We start from the raw sequence: 8,622 nt of genomic DNA on the forward strand, positions 1-8,622 counted from the left end.
CGGATATATGGAAGTGTTGGATGTGACGCCATGGGAGTTAATCGGCACAGACGTCACACTCAGAAAGTTAATCGCCATCGGCCTGTTAAACGCTTTGACAAGCCACGTTACACAAATCATGAAATACCAGAAGGTCCATCACGTCTGCGCAGCGCCAAATCTGCTCAATCCTCAATTAGAAATACCCAAATCACGTTGCAAAATAGGGTGCCTTTTAGGAAGTCTAAAATTCAGTCTACTTTTTGTTACCAAATTGACCAAAGTACTGGCGGGGAAGCAGGAACACACAACGAAGCGTGGCACATCTGAACTAGACTATTGCCCCGGCATGAAAATGAAGACGTGCCTGTTATTATCCTTTGTGCAGACTAACTTCTGCCACCAAATTATGCATCGGAGACGAGGCTTCTTCGCGCAACACGGCAAAACAAGCAAAACTAGATTTGCGCTGGCATGAAAATGAAGTTAAGCATGTTTTTTTCGCGCAGTGCATGGGCGCCAGTCTACCAAATTAGGGCCCTGCATTTTTTTTGTCAGTCATTTGGCTGGCAACCAATCAAGAATGATCAAAAAGTGGTGGTTTCCAAAGAAAAAATATCTGATTTAATGCAGAGTTAATGATGATGCTTCATATTTCTGTAAAATAGCAGCAAATCACCATAACTGCATTATTCTGCATTATTTTACTGCAAAATTGACTGACAATTGTCTGTGGTCAATCAGGACACAGCAATAACTTTACCCTTTGTAACAAATCAAAGCCACCTGCGACGATCAGTACTTATCCAAGAGTAGTGCATGGGTCATTTTGGGGCATTTTTCATTGGAGTTGCAATACAACTGCGACAGTCCTGAGAAATGCCATACTGCTTGTTGGACCACACCTTTGCAATTTATACCCCAACCTCGATTTCAACATCCAACTGTACCACAATACAGCTTGGCAGAAACTGGTCTCTAATCAGCTGCCGCAACCGTCAGTACCCACTTACTCAGTTCAGGTTTTTTAAAAGCCATATTGTAACTTTTATGCCGTTTGTCAGATGGCTTTCAGGTTGTCATGAGCACGGCATTTTCATTCATTTCCCTTTTTCAAGTAAATACAAACTGGCAGGCAGAGAAGCAAAATGTTTTAGCATATAGAATTCCAAGATGATATCTGAGTTTGCTTCAAGCTTGCTTAACACAGCTGGAAGTAATTTAAGATAAGTACTGAGGCGCAGGCTGCTTTTAGTGTTAGTCTTGCAAGTGTATCTGATACAAGTGCACGTGACCTGTTGAGTACTAAAACAAGTGGACTGCAATGACACAAGAATACCGTTGCCTCAACACCAGTGACAGGCTAGAGTGTTTGGTGCTGATAAGAATCAGGCCCGATGGTAGCAGGCCCACTTATCTACCCATGCGGGCAAAATTGTCTGTATCCTTCCGTTCAAGACATAAAAACTTGTTAGGGTCACTGAAAAAGCTTACATAAATATTTACTGGTGAAAAATGAACGCTTTCTGTTTTTTTGTGGCCCATCAAACTCGTGGAACTGGCCTGGACAAAATTGATCGTACCCTTAATTTAACATTTTTTTGCATGTTTTCATTTACATAATCACTGTAATCAATTGGAATGCTCTGAGACTTGTGTAACTGTGACTTACTGACTGCATATTTCAATTCCATTTCCACGGATGTTCAAATTGGCAACGTTTACAAAACTTTTTTAATCTGATCAGTTTGGATTAAAATTGCGATCGATTGCACGATTTTCATCACCAGTAAAAATATTCCTCGGATTCCTCGGACTTGCGTGTTCATTCATCACACTTTCAATCGTAACAAATTATTTTGACGTGTGTATATTGACCAAATATACTGAAAATAGTAGAAGTGCCAGGATGGGAGTGTGGAGATTGAGGAAGACCCAAAAATGCCGGGAAGCGAGGTGGGAGTAACTTAAATGGTATTTAATTAGAAATAAAAAGGCAAACAAGGCACTGGCAAAATAAAAAAAATACAAAAGTACAAAATAACAGGCATCAACAAAACAAGGACTTGATTTGGGAAAACGAGTCTGGCATGGAGAACAGACATGACCTCGACACGGGCAGCGACAGGGGATCAACAAGAACGGAAAGCAAACAAGGAACTAAATACAAACAAAGTAACAGGACAACGAGCAACACCTGGACAAGACACAAAAGGTTGGAGGGAGCTGATTGGTTCACATGAAGGAGTGAGACGACAAAAGCACAGGTGAACACAATCAGATTGAGCACGAAACACACGCCAAACAAGGAAAAACATGAAACTAAATACAAAAGCAAAAACTACAAACACAGACCATGACAAGAAAGAGAAGAAGAAGAAGTAGAAGCCGTAGCGACTTCTGTGTCAACAATATCTTTTGTAATTTTCATGAACCGTTTTTATTCCGATCACGCTTCTAATCCGAATATATGTGTCCATGTAAATGTTGCCAATGATTTAAATCAGGGGTCCATGAAAGCTTAGTCAGAACCGTCCAATGTTTTGTTGTGAGTCAGTCTTTGGTAAGTTTATTTGGGTGTATTTTTTAGGTTTTCATCGAGTTTGTGGAATCCCAACAAGGTAGCATGACTTTGTCTGTTGATGTCATTGAATCATTCACCGACACCAATTCATTACAACAAGCACAAGAGCCTCCTTATAACCAAGCACAACCGAGCCTCCGCCATGTTTCAGGGTGGGTGTGTTCTTTTGTTATGTTCTTCATTGTCACTTGCCAAAGCTCTGATTTTGTCTCATTGAGGCAAAGGACATTCTCCTCAAAGCTTTGTGGCTTTTTGTAAATTCCAGTCTTGAATGTCTCAAAATAATGAAGCCGTTTTTTCTTTCAATAATGGAAAGGGCCAAACAATAATGGTAATAATTAGAGGCACACACTGTTGGACACCACTTAAGGAAACGTGTGAATGCAGTCTGACATGTCTTCATGATTTTATGCATAAATAAATAAATACGATATTAAGCACTTCTAGATGAAACACTGAGTGGCACTGTGTTTAAGGGAGTTTACTAGTTATTACCACTTAGAACAAAAGATGACAAAGAAGGAGCTAAATATAGTTGTTAATTGTCTCAGATTACGGGCAACACTTTGAAAGAGCGCAGGAAGCAAAACAATGCCATTCTTCTATTATTGCTTCTTCAAGGGAACAAGGACTCCCGCTGACAAAGTAGAGAGAGCAGACAAAGACAACAAATGTTCTATCAGGAAGCAGAAGCGTATTTGATCAAACTCAGGAATTAACTGATGGGTGTTGGCAGCATGCTACCAAAACCTGCTGCGATTGATCTATTATGTTGCTTAGATTTGTTTGCTTTGTGTGAGTGGCAGATGACCATCTGTTTGAATTAGCATTAGCATTTTCACTCGAAAAATATTTTTTATACATTCACTTTTTACCATGTTTGTAATCCAGTGACTTGATCCATGATTTTAACTAATAACTTTTTTCTTTAAAAATTAAAACATTTCATTCGTAATTTCTCACAACTATTGTTAATTAAAAAAAAATAAAATAATTGATCTTTTTCAAACGCACACACCACATCCAGGTTTTGTCACCAAAATCTTCATACATCATATAGAGCAGGTGTGGGCAAACTACGGCCCGGGGGCCACATGCGGCCCGTTAAAAGTTTTAATCCGGCTCACTGAACTTGAAAAAAATTAAATGAATAAACCTTGTTAATGTTTTATTTTCTAAATACTGTGGTTTTTCAAAGACATATATTATTGTAATGTTTTTGTTCACTTTCATGTAAAATTTAATGTATTTTTTTTCCTCCAATGAGATGAGGTTACCAAAACACTCCATCCATTCGGCCCCTCTGTCAAATTTTAGAACCCATTGTGGGCCGCCAATCAAAACGTTTGCCCACCCCTGATAAAGTGTCACAATGTCATTTCTTTAAACAATTTTGAATAATTGTTCTAATTAATTTTCCTGTACTAGCTTTTATCACATAATTTATCTGAGATTTCTCCTTTTACACTGCTCATCAAAGCCATTTTTTGCCTGCTTTATTTGTGTGGTCAATTTTGGTGTGGTTCTCAAATGAGCACCGGAGCATTTTATTTTCATTTTTTTTCCTCGACCGACTGACCTCTTGGATGAATTTAGACTCTGAGCACACCTGGGCAACGGAGGGCCCACTGGCCAAATCCAGCCCATCCGACAGTCTCTGATCAGCTAATTATTTTTCTCTTGCAGTGCAAGCGAACAACAGCAGCAGCTTGTCTTCAGTCTTGCCAACGTAGCGCTAATTGTCACTGTATTTAAAGACTTTTTGACAATAATACGAATTATTTTTCAACAAATAGCGCCAACACCAACAGTGGCCCTTATGTTAGCAACATTCTTATTTCCTGCACAGTGGAGAGAAGAAGGGGAATTTCCCTGTTAATGATTTGGGAGTCCTGAGAATGGCTTAATTGTGGTTTGTACTCAAAATGTCAGCTATTGCAAAAAAAAAAAAAAAAAAAAAAACTATAGATATTTTTCAGTGAATGTCGAGTAACTAATGATTTAATGAATTTAATTCATGTGCATACATTTTTTTGAAAGGATGTATATGACATGAAAGTACCTCAAAAATTGACAAAGTGAAAGAAAGAGAAAGAACTAATGGCTAATGGGATAATCTGACTCTCATTCTCACTGCACGCATCCATTTGTGTTGAAAATACATAAATTGAATTATCTGCAGCATCAGCATGTTGTACATTTTGTACAGATTGGAACATCTTGCTTTGGCAAGTTTTTTTTCTGAAAGGAAAAGGAGCAGTAGCTGTACATATCTGACTCGCCAAATTGTCAGAAAGTCTGAAAATGTCTTATTATCTTACAAATACTTAAACAAGGAGAAAATACCTAAATAGGTATTAATTTGACGACACTGCAGTTTGTAGATCTGTTTTTCATGTCCTTTTGATCAATAATATTTATAGCAAAGATTAGTGTCACAACTTCTGTTTGTGTTACTACATACCTAAATAATATGACGAAAGTAGAGTAGTTTGCAATAAACTGGCATGAATGAAGCCCTGAATAGTGCATCACAGACATGGTGTGTTCATATAATGAGCAACTAATCATCATAAACTGACTGCACAACAAATTAAAATGTGAAGCAGTTCTACTTTCAAAACACCCACAACTCCTGTAGTGTGGAGCAGTACAGGGAAAAAAATGCTCAAATATAGCGAATGAAGTCGCGCTAACATTATTATTACCCGTCCATCCATCCATCAGAGAAGCCGATTTTCCTCACAACGGTCACGGGCATGCTGGAGACTATCCCAGCCGTCTTCGGGTACACCCTGAACTGGTTGCCAACCAATCGCAAGGCGCACAAAGACAAAGAACCAGTCGCGCTCACAATCACACCTTAGAGCATCCAATCAACCTGCCATGCATGCTTTTGGAATGTGGGAGGAAACCGGAGAACCCGGGGAAAACCCAGGCAGGCACGGCAAGCGCATGTAGACTTCACACATGAAGCCTGGAGCCAAAACCTCTGTAAGGCGGACTCGCTAACCAGTCGGCCACTGTGCCGCCATTTTTATTATTATTATTATTATTATATAACCTGTATATAGATTTTTAAGAATCAATTTCAAAATTTTGCAAATTGCGCTTTTTTTTTTTTTTTTTTTAAATCTACAGCCGTCATATGTAGTCGTGGCAAGGACAGACGTTGCCCCTGGCCCACAGGATTCCTATTTGGGGGGTAAGACCTCTACCAGAAGCACAATGAACCGAAGTAGACTTCAAACAGGAAACAGGAACGAACTAGTGTGGATGAAGTGTTGCTTAACTTTGCTCAAACAAGCCTGTTGGATCCAAAAGCAGCAATCGACTAGAGGCAGGTCGAGGGGGGTCAGAGAGGACAGCCAGAGCTTCTTATATGTGACTGAGCCACTTTTGAGGACCGCTGCAAGGGGCACTGAGTCAGTTCATTTATATTCAAGGATTTGACCTGCAGACAACAGTGGAGTCAGTTAGGTTAAGACAGCTGTGCCTTGTTGCATTGTGGCCTTGCCGAAAAAGCCAGTTGGTCCCCCTAGCCCCAGGTCCCCCTGCCTTGCATGGTTGCCATGGCGAGCAAATGACTCCAACAACGTTTTGTCACACTCATGTAGTCCCACATTCTTCCTCTTATCATGCTTTTTTTTTTACTTTTCAACACTGCCCCTTCACCAAGACACTACCAAGTAAGAAGGTTTGGTCGAATGACAAAGGTTGCTGTGTCTTATTCATCCCTGTGCATATACAGTACAAAAAGGAGCATCCTCCCAACATGCAAGCGCTGCCATTCCCAAAACACGTGGCAATTATTTTTCCACTCTCTGTTGTGGGATTTGAGTGGGGTGGATTGTTTCACCATTTATACTGAAAGACAAACAAAACACCAGGATGTGCTTCTTTTGAATCCTAACTGCAAAGATTTAACTCAAGTTGATGAAATTCAACAAAAATGACAATTTTTCAAACTTGGAAGAAACAGCAAGTGGAAGCCAACTGGGATGTTTCTAAAGGAAACTAAGTGATTGGCCGTGTGCTTGTTTAGTGACTGGTTGTCACAGAAAAATGTTCCCCGGGCCAATTTCAAGGAGAAGAGACTGAAGGGAAAATTGCAGCTGCATTTAGCAGTCAAACTGGCGATTGGCTGTTCTCAGGTGGTAGGGCATGTCGGTGCCTCACCAAACATGTGTGTGATGGCTGCTGCTATTGGATCTGTAATTACAGGCTAGGCATAAATCACAGAGAAACAGAGGAAGAGTGAAGCGTATGGCCCCAGGGGCCAAGTAGGTCATGATACAGAGAAACATTCTGCTCCCTCTGAAATCCTCGCTCCATCCGTCCCGAATGTTTCAGTTTCTCCCTCACAGACCAACACACTTGCATTTGGCTGACAGGAGCTTTAACCCTTTTAGAACTTTCTCATACAGACAATTCTGAGTACCCAATGGCTTGTGTCATTTCCTCATTCCACTACTCTTTTTACCAATATGGTGCCATTTGTAAAGTGGCTTATGCTGCAAATAATAGCATCATTTTGTCATCCATCCATTATCCAAACCACTTATCCACCACTCATATTTACCTGAAAAACATTTTCTATTGGGTTTAGGTCTGGTGACTGGCTAGGGCACGCCAGAACCTTGAAATGCTTCTTACAGAGCCACTCCTTGGTTTTGCTGGCTGTGTGCTACATGGGGCTCCACTCCAAATTAGATTGACAGTCATATTTAGCTTCTTCCTTTTTCTCATGATTGCTCCAACAGTGGACCTTTTTTTGTTTTTTTTACCAACCTGCTCTGCAATTTCTCCGTAGCCCTTTGCACAAATTTAAATCAATATTATATAGATTTTCGATTAATAATCATTACATCCCTAATATATAAATATATATATATATATATATATATATATACATATATATATATTAATTAATCGCAAAAAAATCCATGATTAATTGCGATTCATTATATTTTTCAACTACTATTTTTTGCGAAGCTTGTAACAGATATTTACTTGAATAATATCTTGGAATTGATGCAAAATCACCCAATATGAAGTATATTTAATTCAAAGACCGTTCTAATAGCTTTCTTTGATTCTTGAATACGATCGAAATGGAGACATCTTTACAGCCATTTTTCTTCTAAACATTTCTCACAACTGTCCACAAGCGCCACACTCCAGCAGTGATGGTCCGCAAGGCCCAGTGGTGACTTGAACACAATGTTTTGTTCTGAGACTTGCTAAAGATGTACAGCTAATATAGGCCAATATTTGCAAAGGATGCAAATTATTTTTGAAGTAAATCAAACTGAGTAAAATTTTGGGGATGAATCACCTGAGTTAATGCTTTAATTTTGACAGCCCTAATACAACAACAAAGGTGGGACATTTCTCCAGTATATCTGTGTGTATACTCAGAGAGCAATACGTGGGATGTCTGTGTCAGCATCCACTGGTTTCTGTTAAGATACAAAGTCTTGGGCCCTTTGTAGGGCAGATTTTAGCCAAAGACAAATCAATATGAGGAAACAGCATTTTTTTGTAGTTGGTGTTAGTTCTTTTACATCACTTTGGTGCTTATCTCTGCCCTGAGGCGATGTTGTTCAGACTTGAACTGGGGCCAGAGCTGTTCAATGTCTGGGCCTCAATATCGTACTGTTATGAGAACAGATCTTGCGTTAAAGGATCAAATAGAAGAAGTTAGAGAACAAAAAGTTCTTTAACAGTTAATATGAGCATTGTCTTTCACCAGCTCGGATAGACACTGGCTTCTGCCACTCAAAAATTGATGAGTCAAGATGAACCCCACCTTTTGCCTTAATGCATCTTTTCAACAGCACACAATAGAAAATATAGCATTTACTATTTCATGCATGCAGAACTGCTGATTGCTCATTTGTCAGGCAGATTTGTCATCGCTATTACTATACGTCCATCCATCTATTATCTACTAATGATAATTATTAATTACTGTGTGATTTGTGTCAAATTAGTCAGGGGTTCTGTAATAAGGCTGCAGGGAATCTTTAGGTGGTGCTTTTAGATTGACTCGGTAA

Source organism: Idiotropiscis lumnitzeri, chromosome 1 (assembly GCF_059441095.1).
Source record: "Idiotropiscis lumnitzeri isolate Australia: NSW breed Sydney's pygmy pipehorse chromosome 1, RoL_Ilum_1.0, whole genome shotgun sequence".
Classification (NCBI taxonomy): Eukaryota; Metazoa; Chordata; class Actinopteri; order Syngnathiformes; family Syngnathidae; genus Idiotropiscis; species Idiotropiscis lumnitzeri.